Raw genomic sequence first — 14,868 nt, forward strand, 5'->3', positions numbered from 1 at the left:
CCAATGTTTACAGAACTAACATTCAACACACTTATAAGTTAAACGCATCTGATTTAAATATTTCACGTTCATATGATTAGGTGTGAACAGATATTTATAAATAAAACATTCAAAGTGGTGTTTATGTTAATTTTACTCCAAACAAAACGTATTAAAATATGCATGTGAAGAACTACTATTTACGAGAATTACTATTACTAAGAGAGTAGTAGCCCGGCGTCCGTACACATAAATTCAAATTACTGCATGTCATTAGTCAGGGAAGCAGATAACATGTAGGAAATTGCAATCTTTCAGCCCAAAGGAGACAACTATTAGAGTAAACGGTTTTTTTAACATATAGAGACGTCAGCAAGGATAGGAGTATCTTTATCTTGCTTGACGGTTTGTTAGGAAATATGTACTTTGAATGGGTGTACAATTACTATAAATTCATCAATGTACTTTGAATGGGTGTACAATTACTATAAATTCATCAATGTAATTTGAATGGGTGTACAATTACTATAAATTCATCAATGTATTTTGAATGGGTGTACAATTACTATAAATTCATCAATGTAATTTGAATGGGTGTACAATTACTATAAATTCATCAATGTATTTGAATGGGTGTACAATTACTATAAATTCATCAATGTAATTTGAATGGGTGTACAATTACTATAAATTCATCAATGTATTTGAATGGGTGTACAATTACTATAAATTCATCAATGTAATTTGAATGGGTGTACAATTACTATAAATTCATCAATGTATTTGAATGGGTGTACAATTACTATAAATTCATCAATGTATTTGAATAGGTGTACAATTACTATAAATTCATCAATGTAATTTGAATGGGTGTACAATTACTATAAATTCATCAATGTAATTTGATTGGGTTTACAATTACTATAAATTCATCAATGTAATTTGAATGGGTGTACAATTACTATAAATTAATCAATGTAATTTGAATGGGTGTACAATTACTATAAATTCATCAATGTATTTGAATGGGTGTACAATTACTATAAATTCATCAATGTAATTTGAATGGGTGTACAATTACTATAAATTCATCAATGTATTTGAATGGGTGTACAATTACTATAAATTCATCAATGTAATTTGAATGGGTGTACAATTACTATACATTCATCAATGTATTTGAATGGGTGTACAATTACTATAAATTCATCAATGTAATTTGAATGGGTGTACAATTACTATAAATTCATCAATGTATTTGAATGGGTGTACCATTACTATAAATTCATCAATGTAATTTGAATGGGTGTACAATTACTATAAATTCATCAATGTATTTGAATGGGTGTATAATTACTATAAATTCATCAATGTATTTGAATTGGTGTACAATTACTATAAATTCATCAATGTACTTTGAATGGGTGTACAATTACTATAAATTCATCAATGTAATTTGAATGGGTATACAATTACTATAAATTCATTAATGTAATTTGAATGGGTGTACAATTACTATACAACAGATATTTATAATAAAACATTCAAAGTTTTACCCGCCCATATATGGCAACAATAACCAATGCATATGCTGATGTAGGCTTTGTAGACGTCTAGAATACTTTCAGTTAAAAGCAATTTTATTGTAATGTTGAAAAATCCAACCTTGAAACAGTCTTTGTAATGTCCCCAAATTATTTCCATTATGTAGAATTAGTAAAATAAACATTTATTCTTACTGATGTTAAAAGACAGCTGAAGAATTAACACATATGTAGGTTAAACGACTTTACAAATCTTTTATATTCAGAAAGATTAGAAGTGAACGGATATATTTCTAAAACAAATTTATGATGAAATAATAGAATTGAGAAACTGACAAATATATAAGATAAAAACTAAACGCTACAAAAATACAAAAATAAAGATGTATAGAATTTCGTTGTAGTTATTTTAATAAATAAATTATAAGTTTGGACTTGAATGCAAAATAAATAAATTATAACTTTTTGTAATTCACTCTCATTATTACCATTGGATACATATGCATATATTGGATATATAATTTACATTAACATATATATATATATACATATATATATATACATATATATATATATATATATATGTATTAATACGTTATAACGTTTAAACTTATGGAAAAATATATTTAATATATAATACTAAAAAATATAATATATGTTGTATTTTATAGTAATATATATATATATATATATATATGAAATACTATATATATATACATAATGTAAATATGAAATAATATATATACAATATTATAAAATACAATATATATATATATATATATATATATATATCAAAACATCGTAAATTCATTACCCACTCAGCATCAGTCGTATAGTGTATAGTGTAATAGTGAGAAGCCTTGACTGTCATTTGGGCGGTCGGGTTTCGATCCTGGCTTGAGGCAGTTCCCTATCTAGCCGCACTGATGAGCTGTGAAACAGTACTGTATGTGGATGACTATATACATATATGTATATATATATAGTCATCCACACACACATATATATATGTATATATATATATATATAGTCATCCACATATATATATATAGTCATCCACATACAGTACTGTTTCGCTGTTTCATAGCTCATCAGTGCGGCTAACGTATATATATATATATATATATATGTTAGCATATATATATATATATATATATATATATATATATATATATATATATATATATATATATATATATATATTGTATTTTAGGATTGTATAGTGTAGTATTTTATATATAAGTTTCAACATTTTATTCCTCACTAGGATCTAATTATAACAGTGTTTGATATAATTTCAACTATATCTTAAACAAAAGCTGTATCAACTCGCTCGGTGTCAAGATCGAAAATATTTGGTCCCTTTTGTAACATGTCTCATATTATTTATATTAAATGAATGTAGAGGTTGTAAGTTTAATGCAATAATATTGACAAAAACAAAGAGAATACTCATATGTGAATGCGAATATTGAAAATATTGAATTATTTTATATCTTTTACAGATGTTCCTGATTGGGCGTAACTGTTCAATTTTAATGGAGTATTTTTTTCATTAAATGAATGTAGAGGTTGTAAGTTTAAACATTACAAACATTACTTTATTTGGAAGACTACGGCAACATATGTGGGAAGATTTCTTATTTTAACATTATTATTTTACTAATTTTTGGAAATGTGTTATATCATGACACATCTTAAAGGTAATATATTTTGTTGTGAAATATGTTTTTAATGTTCAAATACATTAAAACGTAATAAGAGACTGAATCAAAAATTGCAGAAAAGTATATGGTTTTTAAAAAGACAGTATTGGAAACTATAAAAACTATATGGGTTTTAAAAAGACACTATTTTCTACAGTACTGGAAACTATAAAAACTATATGGCTTTTAAAAAGACAATATTTTCTACAGTACTGGAAACTATAAAAACTATATGGTTTTTAAAAGGCAATATTTTCTACAGTACTGGAAACTATAAAAACTATATAGCTTTTAAAAAGACAATATTTTCTACAGTATTGGAAACTATAAAAACTATATGGTTTTAAAAAGACAATATTTTCTACACTACTGGAAACTATAAAAAGTATATGGTTTTTAAAAAGACAATATTTTCTACAGTACTGGAAACTATAAAAACTATATGGGTTTTAAAAAGACACTATTTTCTACAGTATTGGAAACTATAAAAACTATATGGTTTTTAAAAAGACAATATTTTCTACACTACTGGAAACTATAAAAAGTATATGGTTTTTAAAAAGACAATATTTTCTACAGTACTGGAAACTATAAAAACTATATGGGTTTTAAAAAGACAATATTTTCTATAGTATTGGAAACTATAAAAACTATATGGGTTTTAAAAAGAAACTATTTTCTACAGTACTGGAAACTATAAAAACTATATGGTTTTTAAAAGACAATATTTTCTACAGTACTGGAAACTATAAAAACTATATGGTTTTTAAAAGACAATATTTTCTACAGTACTGGAAACTATAAAAACTATATGGGTTTTAAAAAGACACTATTTTCTACAGTATTGGAAACTACAAAAACTATATGGGTTTTAAAAAGACACTATTTTCTACAGTACTGGAAACTATAAAAACTATATGGCTTTTAAAAAGACAATATTTTCTACAGTATTGGAAACTATAAAAACTATATGGTTTTTAAAAAGAAACTATTTTCTACAGTACTGGAAACTATAAAAACTATATGGTTTTTAAAAAGACAATATTTTCTACAGTACTGGAAACTATAAAAACTATATGGGTTTTAAAAAGACACTATTTTCTACAGTATTGGAAACTATAAAAACTATATGGGTTTTAAAAAGACACTATTTTCTACAGTACTGGAAACTATAAAAACTATATGGGTTTTAAAAAGACACTATTTTCTACAGTACTGGAAACTATAAAAGCTATATGGTTTTTAAAAAGACACTATTTTCTACAGTACTGGAAACTATAAAAACTATATGGTTTTTAAAAAGACAATATTTTCTACAGTACTGGAAACTATAAAAACTATATGGGTTTTAAAAAGACACTATTTTCTACAGTATTGGAAACTATAAAAACTATATGGTTTTTAAAAAGACACTATTTTCTACAGTACTGGAAACTATAAAAACTATATGGCTTTTAAAAAGATATTTTCTACAGTATTGGAAACTATAAAAACTATATGGTTTTTAAAAAGACACTATTTTCTACAGTACTGGAAACTATAAAAACTATATGGGTTTTAAAAAGACACTATTTTCTACAGTATTGGAAACTATAAAAACTATATGGTTTTTAAAAAGACACTATTTTCTACAGTACTGGAAACTATAAAAACTATATGGTTTTTAAAAAGACAACATTTTCTACAGTACTGGAAACTATAAAAAGTATATGTCTTTTAAAAAGACAATATTTTCTACAGAACTGGAACCTATAAAAAAGTATATGGCTTTTAAAAAGACAATATTTTCTACAGTATTGGAAACTATAAAAACTATATGGTTTTTAAAAAGAAACTATTTTCTACAGTACTGGAAACTATAAAAAAGTATATGGCTTTTAAAAAGACAATATTTTCTACAGTACTGGAAACTATAAAAAGTATATGGCTTTTAAAAAGACAAAATTTTCTACAGTACTGGAAACTATAAAAACTATATGGGTTTTAAAAAGACAATATTTTCCACACTACTGGAAACTATAAAAACTATATGGTTTTTAAAAAGACAATATTTTCTACAGTACTGGAAACTATAAAAAAGTATATGGCTTTTAAAAAGACAATATTTTCTACTATACTGGAAACTATAAAAAGTATATGGCTTTTAAAAAGACAAAATTTTCTACAGTACTGGAAACTATAAAAACTATATGGGTTTTAAAAAGACAATATTTTCTACAGAACTGGAACCTATAAAAAAGTATATGGCTTTTAAAAAGACAATATTTTCTACACTACTGGAAACTATAAAAAACTATATGAATATTATTTTCCTTAAACATTACAAACATTGCTTAATTTGGAAGACTACAGCAGCATATGTGGGATTTCTGATACTGACATTATTATTTTTCTAATTTTTAGAAACGTGTGATATCTGGACACATCTTAAAGTATTTTGTTGAGTAAAATGTGTTTAATGTTAAAATACATTAACACGTAATAAGGGATTGATACAACGATTGCAGTAAAGTATATGGCTTTTAAATATACAATATTTTCTACAGTAGTGGAAACTAAAAACTAGTATGTGGTTTTTAAAAAGACAATATTTTCTACAGTACTGGAAACTATAAAAAAAGTTTGTGGCTTTTAAAAAGACAATATTTTCTACAGTATTGGAAACTATAAAAAAGATTGTGGCTTTTAAAAAGACAATATTTTCTACAGTACTGGAAACTATAATAAAGATTGTGGCTTTTAAAAATACAATATTTTCTACAGTATTGGAAACTATAAAAAAAAGTATATGGCTTTTAAAAAGACAATATTTTCTGCAGTATTGGAAACTATAAACAAGTATGTGGTTTTTAAAAAGACAATATTTTCTACAGTACTGGAAACTATAAAAACGTATATGGCTTTTAAAAAGACAATATTTTCTACAGTATTGGAAACTATAAACAAAGTTTGTGGCTTTTAAAAAGACAATATTTTCTACAGTACTGGAAACTATAAAAAGTATATGGCTTTTAAAAAGACAATATTTGCTACAGTACTGGAAATTAGAGAACTAAGAAAAGATTCATAGAAAAGTAACACCATATGAATGCAAAATTCTTTGAAGTAGCAGTTTGAAAAAGTCTCTCAGTTGGAATTTATAAAACAAAATGTTTGGCATCTGGTAGGCTGCTCCATCTTCCACTTGAACAAATTAATAACAAAATTGAAATAAAAAACAATGTTCTTACAATATGTGTAGAATATTCTTGGACACTAAAATATGATATACACTTAAAAAAACGAAAGTCTTGTGAAGTGTTTTAATGAATAAACGATAGTAAAAAAATGAGTAATAACACTGTCAAAAAGCCACATAGCTGTGAAGTGTGTGGTGTTTCCTTTTCTCAAAAATCAAAGTTAGTAATACATATGAGAATTCACACTGGGGAAAAGCCATATTCTTGTGAAGTGTGTGAATATTCTTGTTCTGATAAATCATCTTTAGTGAGACATATTAGAAGTCACACTGGAGAAAAGCCACACTCTTGTGCAGTGTGTGATTATTCTTGTTCCGAAAAATCAAATTTAATGAAACATATGAGACGTCACGCTGGGGAAAAGCCACATACTTGTGAAGTATGTGGATATTCTTGTTCTGAAAAAGCCAAGTTAGTAGATCATATTAGGACACACACTGGAGAAAAACCATATTCTTGTGAAGTGTGTGAATATACTTTTTCTCATAAATCATGTTTAGTGAGACATATGAGAACTCACACTGCGAAAAAGCTACATACTTGTGAAGTGTGTGGATATTCTTTTTCCTTAAAATCATCGCTAGTTGCACATATGAGAACACAATCTTGTGAAAAGCCATAGTCTTGGGAAGTGTGTGAATATTCTTGTGCTGAGAAATCATCTTTATTGCGACATATGAGAACCCACACTGGGAAAAAGCTATAAACTTGTTAAGTGTGGATTTTCTTTTCCTATCAGATCATTGTTACTGTTACGAATATGAAAACGCACACTTAGGAAAAGACACATTCTTGAAAACTATGAATATCCTATCTCTAAAAAATTACTGGCACACATAAGAACTCACTCAATAATAACAACAAGTGCCGATTCTGTCCTAAAGAATTAAAGCATGTAAGCCACCTGACATCCAGTTGGAAAGTCCTGTAGGGCGATGACATACAATGCGACACAATAGAGTGTGTTTATATCTCTAGTAAAAATCTCTTAAAACATGAATATTAAATGCAGTAGAACGTGTAGGTATCAAATGTACCAGAAAAGACAGTTGGAAATAAGTCATACACCATCCACTATAATTAAGAACATTTTACAGCTACATACCTGGAAAACGGGGCTATTTAGCCTGACATAGTTATAGAGGGCAAGAGGGAGTATTTAATGGAGAGGGAGAAAACCAAAGACATAAAAGAAACTGAAATCTTTACATCTCAATCATTTCAGTCATTATAGGAGCAAAAGAATTTCATAAACTATCTAGCGAATATACCCAAGGAACCAAGTGCAAGATAAATATAAGCAATCGCACTTACATGGACGGTTAGAATCTTAAAAATATCTCTTGGTTGGAGTAACTATATTAATAAAAGAATGTTCGGCATCCGGTAGAATTCCCATCCCCAACAAAAAAATTAATACAAGAAATGGAAAATGTGCGCATATTCTTTTTCTAAAAAATAAAGTTGGTGAATTATATGAAAACTCTACACTTTGAATATACGTGGTTTTAATCACTGAAATATCAAATTGCGAAAAAACAGGTGACAAAAGCACAAAAACAATGTACTGAAATAAAAAAAGTAGCTCCAGCGAAGGGGGGGGGGGATAAAATTCTTGTCAGTGATTTCTCGTAAATAAAATATTTAAAAAATAACTAACAATTGACAAAAGCCATATTCTTTTTAAAGCATGTGTACCACGAAAAGAATTGAGTCTATGCCTAACTACAATAAACTATTCATATCAAGTAGTAAGGATGGGCAGTGCATAAAAAGCACAACTGATATGGAAATGGTGCGGATAACTATGTACAAATCTCAATCAGAAAGTTTTCTGGAGATTTTGTGGGCGTTATACTGAAAAATACTGTAGAGTTATATGATGAACCAGCAAGGAAAGAAAAAGAAAGAAAAGGAACAGAAATAAACACAAAATAACAAATAAAAACAATATGATAGAGTTAGAAAGTTCATGGAGAGCATAATCAAGAATAATATAGGACAGGATGCTATACTACAACAGTTAAAAAGAGGAAAACATTCATTTGAGATTGAGGATCCAAGTAACTTTATGTGTAGCTACCCAAATCCTATTGGCAGATGCTGTTTACACTGTCTTCCATTACACAGTTTTATTGGAAGACCCGTGAAGAGATCCGACTTTTAAGGAAATAGTTTGCAGCCATAAGGAGATCAACGACCATCATTTAAAAAACTATTGGTTATAAAAACAAATCGAAATGAAATGAAATAAAATTGATAAATTTAACAAAAATAAATGATCTCTGAAGCAAATATATCAAAACAATAAATAAAATGTTAGGTTAGTGAAAAATGAATAAAACTTGATAAAAAGAAATAAACAAGAGACAAAGTACATATTGAATGTTTCTGAATAAAATGAAAACAAATCTTAATGCCAGAGGCAGGAATAATGTCTGGAATGTTGATGATATCATTGAATTGATTTCTAGTATGACAAAATCTTTCCATAGAATACTTACGAAATTTCCGAATCAAGACACTAGCGTCATTCCATATAAATTATACCACAATTTGTTGCTTGATATGCCGGCTACATAAGCAGGGCCACTGAATGAGGACACAACCCTCATCGTAACAGTGGGAGATTATCACATTACCAAAGAGATTACCGCATAGTGGGACAATACAGATGAATGTATTGTCTCACTACCAAATAATTCTATTAAACAATAAAGATAAATGTATTGTCTCACTACCAAACAATTCTATTAAACAATAAAGATAAATGTATTGTCTCACTACTAAACAATTCTATTAAACAATACATATGAATGTATTGTCTCACTACCAAACAATTCTATTAAACAATACAAATGAATGTATTGTCTCATTACCAAACAATTCTATTAAACAATAAAGATAAATGTATTGTCTCACTACGAAACAATTCTATTAAAAAATACAAATGAATGTATTGTCTCACTACCAAACAATTCTATTAAACAATACAAATGAATGTATTGTCTCACTACCAAACAATTCTATTAAACAATGCAAATGAATGTATTGTCTCATTACCAAACAATTCTATTAAACAATACAAATGAATGTATTGTCTCACTACCAAACAATTCTATTAAACAATAGAGATGAATGTATTGCCTCACTACCAAACAATTCTATTAAACAATACACATGAATGTATTGTCTCACTACCAAACAATTCTATTAAACAATAGAGATGAATGTATTGCCTCACTACCAAACAATTCTATTAAACAATACAGATGAATGTATTGTCTCACTACCAAACAATTCTATTAAACAATAGAGATGAATGTATTGCCTCACTACCAAACAATTCTATTAAACAATACAGATGAATGTATTGTCTCACTACCAAACAATTCTATTAAACAATACAAATGAATGTATTGTCTCACTACCAAACAATTCTATTAAACAATACAAATGAATGTATTGTCTCACTACCAAACAATTCTATTAAACAATACACATGAATGTATTGTCTCACTACCAAACAATTCTATTAAACAATACAGATGAATGTATTGCCTCACTACCAAACAATTCTATTAAACAATACACATGAATGTATTGCCTCACTACCAAACAATTCTATTAAACAATACAGATGAATGTATTGCCTCACTACCAAACAATTCTATTAAACAATACACATGAGTGTATTGTTTCACTACCAAACAATTCTATTAAACAATACAGATGAATGTATTGCCTCACTACCAAACAATTCTATTAAACAATACAGATGAATGTATTGCCTCACTACCAAACAATTCTATTAAACAATACAAATGAATGTATTGTCTCACTACCAAACAATTCTATTAAACAATACAGATGAATGTATCGTCTCACTACCAAACAATTCTATCAAACAATACAAATGAATGTATTGTCTCACTACGAAACAATTCTATTAAAAAATACAAATGAATGTATTGTCTCACTACCAAACAATTCTATTAAACAATACAAATGAATGTATTGTCTCACTACCAAACAATTCTATTAAACAATGCAAATGAATGTATTGTCTCATTACCAAACAATTCTATTAAACAATACAAATGAATGTATTGTCTCACTACCAAACAATTCTATTAAACAATAGAGATGAATGTATTGCCTCACTACCAAACAATTCTATTAAACAATACACATGAATGTATTGTCTCACTACCAAACAATTCTATTAAACAATAGAGATGAATGTATTGCCTCACTACCAAACAATTCTATTAAACAATACAGATGAATGTATTGTCTCACTACCAAACAATTCTATTAAACAATAGAGATGAATGTATTGCCTCACTACCAAACAATTCTATTAAACAATACAGATGAATGTATTGTCTCACTACCAAACAATTCTATTAAACAATACAAATGAATGTATTGTCTCACTACCAAACAATTCTATTAAACAATACAAATGAATGTATTGTCTCACTACCAAACAATTCTATTAAACAATACACATGAATGTATTGTCTCACTACCAAACAATTCTATTAAACAATACAGATGAATGTATTGCCTCACTACCAAACAATTCTATTAAACAATACAGATGAATGTATTGCCTCACTACCAAACAATTCTATTAAACGATACAGATAAATGTATTGCCTCACTACCAAACAATTCTATTAAACAATACACATGAGTGTATTGTTTCACTACCAAACAATTCTATTAAACAATACAGATGAATGTATTGCCTCACTACCAAACAATTCTATTAAACAATACACATGAATGTATTGCCTCACTACCAAACAATTCTATTAAACAATACAGATGAATGTATTGCCTCACTACCAAACAATTCTATTAAACAATACAAATGAATGTATTGTCTCACTACCAAACAATTCTATTAAACAATACAGATGAATGTATTGCCTCTCTACCAAACAATTCTATTAAACAATACACATGAATGTATTGCCTCACTACCAAACAATTCTATTTAACAATACAGATAAATGTATTGTCTCATTACCAAACAATTCTATTAAACAATAAAGATAAATGTATTGTCTCACTACCAAACAATTCTATTAAACAATACAGATGAATGTATTGCCTCACTACCAAACAATTCTATTAAACAATAAAGATAAATGTATTGTCTCATTACCAAACAATTCTATTAAACAATAAAGATGAATGTATTGCCTCACTACCAAACAATTCTATTAAACAATACAGATGAATGTATTGCCTCATTACCAAACAATTCTATTAAACAATACAAATGAATGTATTGTCTCACTACCAAACAATTCTATCAAACAATACAAATGAATGTATTGTCTCACTACCAAACAATTCTATTAAACAATACAGATAAATGTATTGTCTCACTACCAAACAATTCTATTAAACAATACAGATGAATGTATTGCCTCACTACCAAACAATTCTATTAAACAATACAGATGAATGTATTGCCTCACTACCAAACAATTCTATTAAACAATACAAATGAATGTATTGCCTCACTACCAAACAATTCTATTAAACAATACACATGAATGCATTGTCTCACTACCAAACAATTCTATTAAACAATACACATGAATGTATTGTCTCATTACCAAACAATTCTATTAAACAATACACATGAATGTATTGTCTCACTACCAAACAATTCTATTAAACAATACACATGAATGTATTGTCTCATTACCAAACAATTCTATTAAACAATACACATGAATGTATTGTCTCACTACCAAACAATTCTATTAAACAATACAGATGAATGTATTGTCTCACTACCAAACAATTCTATTAAACAATACAAATGAATGTATTGTCTCACTACCAAACAATTCTATTAAACAATACACATGAATGTATTGTCTCACTACCAAACAATTCTATTAAACAATACAGATGAATGTATTGTCTCACTACCAAACAATTCTATTAAACAATACACATGAATGTATTGTCTCACTACCAAACAATTCTATTAAACAATACAAATGAATGTATTGTCTCACTACCAAACAATTCTATTAAACAATACACATGAATGTATTGCCTCACTACCAAACAATTCTATTAAACAATACACATGAATGTATTGTCTCACTACCAAACAATTCTATTAAACAATACAGATGAATATATTGTCTCATTACCAAACAATTCTATTAAACAATACACATCAGTGTATTGTTTCACTACCAAACAATTCTATTAAACAATACAGATAAATGTATTGTCTCACTACCAAACAATTCTATTAAACAATACAGATGAATGTATTGCCTCACTACCAAACAATTCTATTAAACAATACAGATGAATGTATTGCCTCACTACCAAACAATTCTATTAAACAATACAAATGAATGTATTGCCTCACTACCAAACAATTCTATTAAACAATACACATGAATGCATTGTCTCACTACCAAACAAGTCTATTAAACAATACACATGAATGTATTGTCTCATTACCAAACAATTCTATTAAACAATACACATGAATGTATTGTCTCACTACCAAACAATTCTATTAAACAATACACATGAATGTATTGTCTCATTACCAAACAATTCTATTAAACAATACAGATGAATGTATTGTCTCACTTCCAAACAATTCTATTAAACAATACACATGAATGTATTGTCTCACTACCAAACAATTCTATTAAACAATACACATGAATGTATTGCCTCACTACCAAACAATTCTATTAAACAATACACATGAATGTATTGCCTCACTACCAAACAATTCTATTAAACAATACACATGAATGTATTGTCTCACTACCAAACAATTCTATTAAACAATACAGATGAATATATTGTCTCATTACCAAACACTGTCGCATATTGTGATCACTGGGTTGCGCCATATTGCCAAACAACACTGTGAAATGATATTCAATATGAAATATTTCGATGGAGTACCATGTTACAAAATCAAATATAACTGTTGAAATTTAATTTGCAAATAATTATGTTTTTTGTCGGCAGTACATCACCGTAATCGTGTCACCCAAATTCCAGAAGCTGAAATGTTTGAGACCGCTGTAGGCCACCAAACAGTGAGCATAACCTTATTTTGCTGTAATTTCGGTTTCCTGAAGTGTTATGAAGATTCCCCAGAATCTATGCCGAACGTAGCTGGTTCTAAATACTAAATATACTTTTTCAAACATTTTTCATACAATCATTAAAATATGTGACCTTTAAGTAATCATCGCGTAAACATTTTATCAATCATTTTTCATACAACTATTAAAATATTTAAAATATAAAAAAATTAAATTCTAAACTTTTTTTAAAATAAATATTCTCACCACTATATGTAAAAGCATGGTAATCCTACGTGAGCTATATTAAGAGTGTCAACTTCATAAAACGTTAAAATCACTCTTTGACTCTTTCAAAACATTATCTCGCTCAACTCATCGTTTCTTACGATGCGAACTATGATATACTTCGCTAGACAGATAAACAATTAGATAGAAAACAGATCACTGATATTGACCAATCTTGGCCACATACGTTGGAGCTTCTGGTGCATTTCATGAAGTGTTATGAAGCTTCGCCAGGATCTATGCCGAATGTCGTGGTTGTCATAAAGGATGTACTTCTCATCACACGTCACAATGCGTTCAAGAAATGCGTCGTTTGTTGTTGCACGGCAGCATAGAAAGCCACCTCAAAATGACGATTTTTTTTATTATCGTTTAATTCATGAGGCATCCATTTATCCAACTTTTTTGACTTTCCTATTTGCTTTAGGTTTAAAATAGGCAAACTTACTAGATATCTACGCTTCCCACTAAAAAAGCATAAAGGAAGGAATGGTTGGACCTAAGGACAACTGGGCCTTTGTCCAGTAAGTGCCTGCCCATTGGCTGATTAAGAGGGGTTCGGTGAAAACTAGGAGGCTGATTGGCTATCTAAAAACTCAGAAGAATGTGCGTATATAAAAACGCGAGATCACCACAACTCTTCGCATAAGCCTGACGAATCCTAGCATGGATGAAATGCGGAATATTCTGTGTAGTTGTATTGTCATATATATTTTTCTAACTTACTATATATATATATATATATATATATATATATATATATATATATATATATATATATATATATATATAATTATGGCTGTTAGACATCATCAGTTGTTCTATACAAATAAAACTTTTGCATGCAGAAAAAATAAAAATAAAAAGGCGTTCCGCAGAATATGTAATATTTTATTGACACAATTGATCATACCAATGATTGTCAAAGTTTTCTATCTGCATTATTGATCATGCGCATGCTTTCTATAGACAAACTCGCATTAATCAGTGTCTCCAGTTCAGCTCCCATCGA

The sequence above is a fragment of the Euprymna scolopes genome, chromosome 46 (genome assembly GCF_053919585.1).
Source record: "Euprymna scolopes isolate OS-2025 chromosome 46, ASM5391958v1, whole genome shotgun sequence".
Classification (NCBI taxonomy): domain Eukaryota; kingdom Metazoa; phylum Mollusca; class Cephalopoda; order Sepiida; family Sepiolidae; genus Euprymna; species Euprymna scolopes.